The sequence below is a fragment of the Euphorbia lathyris genome, chromosome 6 (genome assembly GCF_963576675.1).
Source record: "Euphorbia lathyris chromosome 6, ddEupLath1.1, whole genome shotgun sequence".
NCBI classification, from domain to species: domain Eukaryota; kingdom Viridiplantae; phylum Streptophyta; class Magnoliopsida; order Malpighiales; family Euphorbiaceae; genus Euphorbia; species Euphorbia lathyris.
Window position 1 is genome coordinate 64,287,347 of NC_088915.1, and position 6,608 is coordinate 64,293,954.

At 37.2% G+C, this 6,608-nt stretch overlaps 1 long non-coding RNA gene across 2 annotated transcripts; it reads left to right on the plus strand.

Annotated features, from left to right (window-relative positions):
* The first annotated feature begins 412 nt into the window (after positions 1–412).
* On the plus strand, positions 413–3,287 carry LOC136233264 (uncharacterized). Of its 2 annotated transcripts, XR_010690762.1 has the most exons (4): positions 413–698; positions 788–860; positions 1,164–1,217; positions 3,088–3,287. It is a non-coding gene; the product is annotated as an uncharacterized lncRNA (long non-coding RNA). The 2 variants fall into 2 exon arrangements; XR_010690761.1 differs by lacking the exon at positions 1,164–1,217.
* The last annotated feature ends 3,321 nt before the right edge of the window (positions 3,288–6,608 follow it).

A 6,608-nucleotide genomic window follows, 5' to 3' on the forward strand; every position in this document is an offset into this window, starting at 1 on the left:
ATACACTGTCTTTTGTACGAATTAGAAAAAAATCAAAAAATTCACCGAATTTATAAATATTAATCTCCAATTCTATTATCAAATTACAAAAACATGATTTTTTTTAAACGAATTGATATGCAATTGGTGCAAAATAAAGCACAAAAATATCTGTGTTTGATAATAGTATCTGAAATTGACACAAATTATTAATGTTAAGAGTAAAATTGCTCTTGGCTACAAACTTTAGGGGTAAAATTGCACCATTTTAGATGTTAGAGGTAAAATTGCTCCTGGCCCAAAACGTTAGGGCTATTTTTATACTTTAACCCTTAAAAAACTATATTATGTATTTGCCATGGACATGGACGGGTGAAATTTAATTGAAAATGGGAGGGGTATAAATTTATCATTTTCAGATTAGGGTGTCAACCCTAATTCATTTCTGCGGCTCCAACTCTTCTCCCTCTTCCCTATTTCTTTTTGTGTTTCACTTGAAGAGCAGCCAAACTAATTAATTTGTGCGCCTCTACAGATTAGCAGTCGTGCCTCTCTTCTTACCGGTGGCGGTACTCATTTTCAAACCACGAAGTCCTCTTCTCGACGGTAGTCTTCGACACTCCTCAAATGGCACCCATTTTTGTAGCCTTTTCTTTAACAGAGGCCATGAATGACCACGGCAGGTATTTTTCTCCGGTCCGATTTTGTTTCAAGTATAGGTAAGGATCTTTCTTTTGTTTACGTTTTTTTCCAATTTCTCTTTCGTTTTTCTTTTCGGATCTGATGATTGCGATCTTCTTTTGCTTAGGATCTGATGCTTTTTTTTTCCATATGGTTTAGTATGATCCATTCCTTGACCCGCGGTGGAGGTTTTAGATCCGGTAAGATTTCCTGATCGGCAAAAAGTGAGATTGATAGAAAAAATGATTCCTTAAATGTTAGATTATTTTAATTTAGGTTATTTGCTTAGATTTTTTTATTAATTTCATATAATTAATTTGTTTTGTATCCTTTCGATTGCTATAAGCAATGTGGTCTCTGATGTTTATTAATTAATGTTTGTAATAGATTAGCAAGTTTGATGTTTTATTATGTGTAAACTCAATTGGAATACGAGTAAATGTTTCTCATTCCATTTTCTGAAATAATTTTCTTTTATTTTGCATATTTTCATGTCTCATTAGTGATTCTCAGACTTCCTCTAATCTAATTCTGCATCTGCCATCCCCATTGATCAGGTATTTTTCTTACTTATTTGGAACGGATTAGGATTTGCTATTGCAATTCTTAGGCATCGTAAATGTTAGTGTTGGGTTGATCTATATCGCCCTCACCAGGCCAGCCAGTTTCTGATATAGAAAGCTTGATACTTGAAGAGTTGTAATGTGCATGATAATTTTATTTGGTATTAAGGAAATGAATAATTTGGTCACTTGATTTCTTCTTTTGCGAGATACATTTAGCATACATGTATTAATTTACATTATATATAAAATACATACAAAATTAACTCTATTATATTTCCTTACACTTCTGCTCAAGCTCAACTGTTTCCATGTTAAGTAGGCCAAGCTTGTCCATAAGTCTCTGAAAGTGAGCTTCCAAAGGCTCATAGTTAGAATCTTTGTTGTTTAACCCTTAGTTTGAAACATACACAATGTTTAAGTTCCATCTTTGACTGTTTGCTTGAGAAAGTGATTATCAACCTCAACATGCTTGTTCTGCTCATGATGAATAAGAATATATGAGATACTAATAGCTGCCTAATTGTCATATAATAGCTTTAATGCTCTGTATATTTGCACTCTAAGTTATTGAAGCAAATTCATAGCTACAAGTTCTCACATAGGCCAAGAGCTAGGGATCTTAGCAGGCATTGCTTTTTGCCAGTTGCCAACACTGTTTTTTTTTTCTCTTCAAAGTAATTAAATCTCTCTAAACATGTACTAAGATGTGGATCATCAATCAATAACTAATGAAACCCAATCTGCATTTTAAGGGCTGCAGTTTCATGATTGTGGGTCTTTTTAGAGAAAAAACCCTTTGCTTTGAAGTCCCTTAAGATACCTCAGGATTCGTTATACAACTGTGAAGTGTTACCATGTCGGAGAATGCATTAACTGACTAATGTAACTTATTGCAAAACTGATGCCTGGCCTTGTATGTGTAGATAAATCAACTTTCCTACTAATCTTTGAAAAGTTACCTTGTTTAATGGATTACTTGTGTCCTCATCAAATGGAAAGAGTTTGTTTCTATGTTTGAACTTGTACCAATTTACATGGTGGCTGTGCAACCTTACTATTGAACAAATGAAGCAAGAAAAAAATTAATGATATGCAAGTGGTAATTTTTATTATTATTATAAGAACTAACATATAGATAGGTGGGATTGATTTAATTGGGTTCTTAATGTATATATTCCCCTTTAAGCAAGTCTTTCTTGCTCCGAGTAGTTAATAAAATAAATGATGCAAAGTTATGCAATTCTTTTTTGTTATTGAATAATGTTTATAACATCATTCTCTCTGTTTGAAAGATTACTAATTTCTCGAAAGGCATAAAGCACTATTTAGCCCCTGACTTATCCAAAATTTGTGCATTTGACCCCGATTTTTCAAATTATATAAATTCCCCATTAGCATATCTACATGGCATATTTTATTATTTTATTTGTCATGTCATTACAAGCTGCCACATGTCTAACTGATTTTAGGAGAGTTAACTTTCCATCCAAATTGGCCGAAAAATGACTAATTGAGATAGCTGAAGGGCCAAATGTGACCAAATAATAGGTCAGAAGTTAAATGCACAAATTTTGCATAGGCCGAGGGCTAAATAATACTTTATGCCTTTCTCGAAATGCTACCGAGGTAAGCCTTCTCCAAGGAGCTGTTTGCCTTCTGTATTTTTTTCTTTTATCAATTATTAGACCCAGTTAATGAAAAGATCTTCCTATGTTTCAAAAATATAGCATGCTTTGGATACAGAGTGAATATATGCACTTTTGTCTTATATTATTTGACAGATTTATTTTTTCTATGGAATGTGACAATTTTGTTAAAGCTTATATCGAGAGATTATTCAAGATGTCATGAATTCATGCAGGGCTATTGGTGCAACGAATGAATCTATGAAGCAAAATTGTCTTTTGAGGGAACAAGTGGATGTGAGGTTGTTTGTAAACTCTCTAAATGACAAGGTCCATAGCTCAAATATTAAAAAAAATGTGTACTTCTCACTTTTGATAGTAGAACTAAATTTACAATTAGATGATTGCATTATATCTATTATACATTTTGGTGGAAGTTTTTGAATCTGTATACTAATCTACAGTTCAACCCTTGCAACTGCAAACATTATGCACAAATTTAGCTTGGTTCTTATTCATTGTTTTGTACAATTGGTTTCACCACCTTGAATTTGTAGTTGATTATGAGCACACAGTGTTGAAATGAATTATAAAATAAATATTCATTTAAATGCATTATTTTGTATTAAAAAATATTATATTTTTTTTAAAAAAAAAACATTAAATTGAGACGGAATTCCGTCATTATAATGTTTATAGTGACGGAGTAAAGATTGAGATGTTTGTTTCTGTCATTGTATTTCGTAATAACATTGTGACGGAAAAACGTCACTAAATACGTGAGGATTTTTTAACGTTTATTTACGTCACGAATTCCGTCTCATTGGGTGACGGAATTCCGTCTCCAGTCCGTCACAAAGATCCGTCACTACAAACGTAAGCGAAATCTGCGTCGATCGATATAACCACGGTTTTGATCCGTCACAAATTCCGTCTCTAAGAAGATTGACGGAAATAGGTGATTTATGACGGAATTTTCCGTCACTGTTTGACAATTTTCTAGTAGTGTGACTGATCTCGAAGGTGGAATCCGCGGACCCCAAATAAAATTCCGATAGGGAGCCGTCTAAGAGGGAGATTGCAGCAGATCATAGAAGAAATGAGGGGTAAACATTCCAGATGGCGAGGGCTCCCAGATGCAAATGTCTTCCTCGTGCCATCCCCGGGTAATGGAATTAATATTAGTGAGGATGAACGACGGAAGCTGAGGCAGATTTACCCAGTGATCGTCGTGAAAGAAAAAATCAATGCAATCATACCGTGAGCGAGCGGCAATAAAAAGACCCAGTTGATCAGCCACTAAAGGTTTGATCCATAAATCTGTCCAAAAGTTCAGATTAGAAGTCTGCCCGATCCACCAATTTACTTTTCCGTTCAGCATATTGAGAATCCCCTTGCAGGATGACCAAATAGAGGAAGAAATAAAAGAAGTCCGGGGAATGCCAGCTTTGGAAAGAAACCTCAATTTAAGCAATGAGATGATGAATGAGTGGCCCTGGATGAGGTCCCAACCAATTTTTCCTAATAATGCCCGATTAAAGCTTTCAAAATCTTTTATTCCCAGTCCTCCGTTTGCAATACTGCGACAACAGATGGCCCACGGAACCGTGACTAGCTTCTTCATTTCAGTGCAACCCGTCCATAAAAAATTCTGAATTTTGGAAGAGAGATGCCGAAAGCTTACCAGGCCATTTGTATACCATGAAGGAGTGAACCAGGGCTCCGGTGAAAGCCAATTTAACAAGTGTGAGGCGACCCGCGAAGGATAGAGCAGACCCTTTCCAGTTGTTGAAGTTTGCAATGAATCTATTAGCCAGGGAGGCTAGGTGCTGCGATTTGGGAGCTCCTATGAAAAGAGGTACCCCAAGGTAGTTGAAGGGAAGGCAGCCGAGTCTAATTCCCAGGATATTAGCCAATCTGATGCGTCTACTGTCAGAGATAGAAGAGCTAAGATAAATCGTGGATTTTGCAAAATTTACCTGTTGACTCGATATTTCACCATAATACTGCAACATCCGGCCGATAAACCTCATGTTGGAAATAGTAGCCCTTCTAAAAAGAAGCATGTCATCTGCGTATAACAGGTGAGATGGGAAAGTAGTGTTGCGGGTATAATTCATTGGGGCGAAAGAGCCATTCGCCACTGCATTGTTTAACCATCTGCTAAAGAAATCCTCCGCGATGCCGAATTGGATGGGTGATAACGGGTCTCCTTGACGAACCCCTCTAGAACAACCAAAATAACCTTTAACTGAACCTCCAATCATTATCGAGATTCTAGAGGAGGAGAGAATATTTAGGATCCAATCACGAAATTGTAAAGAGAAGCCAAACGATTCCATGACTGAAAGTAAGAAATTCCAATCGAGAGTGTCGAAAGCTTTCCGAATGTCGATTTTAAGTGCCATATTTCCTCCAAAACAACACCTATTGAGTAAATTGACCCCTTCAGAGGCAGTCGCTATACAGTGGTGGATGTTCCTGCCTTTGACAAAACCAAATTGATTATTTGAAACGATCCGGGAAGTAATTAAGGCCATGCGGTCTACTAAAATTTTTGCAATTATCTTGTAGCTAAAATTGCTCATGACAATTGGTTTGAAATTGTCAATTCTGTCAGCGTCAGGCATTTTTGGAAGAAGAGCCATCAGATTGGAGTTCAGACCAGGAAGCACGAAACTAGACTGAAAGAAATCCATAACCATGTTGCACACATCCTTGCCAACAATATCCCAGAAAGCATGATAAAAATTTCCCCCGAAGCCGTCAGGTCCTGGTGCGTTGTCTTTCGCCATGCTGAAAACTGAATTTCTGATTGTTTCTGGCGAGGGGATTTCAGTTAGTGATAAATTGTCTGCTGAGGAGACCAAAGAGGGGATTACTGAAGAGATGGTCTCTGTGCTGAAGTTAATATTGGCACTGCTGAAAAGAGATGTGTAAAATTCCACAATATGTTGTGAAATGATGTCACCGTCAGAGGTGAGCTGCCAGTTAATGCGCAGAGAATGCAAGTTATTGTGTGCCTTCCTTGCACGAGCCGATCTGTGAAAGAAACTCGAATTTCGGTCCCCGACGGCCAACCATTTAGCTCGGCTTTTCTCACGGAATAACAGCTCTTGACGGAACAATTGTAATTCTAAGTCATCTTGCGCCACTAGTTCTCGGGTGAGTGAATCCCCAATCTGCCCCTGCTCGCTAATTTCTCTTTGAATAGTCACAAGCCTATCAGAAGCAGCCTTGATGTTATCCTCAACTCTGCCAAACACTAGCTTGTTCCAGTTACGGAGGACTGGGCGAAGACTCTTTAGCTTGAGACAAAGCAGCTGAGCACGTGGGAGTGATGGATAAGAGCTATGCCAATGAACCCTGATCACTTCCCTAAGCGACATGTGAGTGAGCCACATCGAATGAAATCGGAACCGACTGACCTGCTGAATACCCCTCCTACAGATTAAAAGAAGCGGATTATGATCAGAACAATGTCGTGGAAGAGCTGAACAACTGACTGAATCCCAATTATCCAAGAAACCTCCGGTAACCAGTGCCCTGTCGAGCCTACATTCCCAATAATGATTTCTTATCATTCTCTTTCTTCCGGTTTCAAAATTAAATTATTAAGTTGAGAATGTTTGATTAATTGATTTTTGTTCTCGTATCTTTTCTCAGAGTGAGTTAGAACCCACAATCTCCAACCTCTAAAACTAGAAGTGTACCAACTAAGTTATGATTCTTTGATAAAATATTCGATTTATGAAAA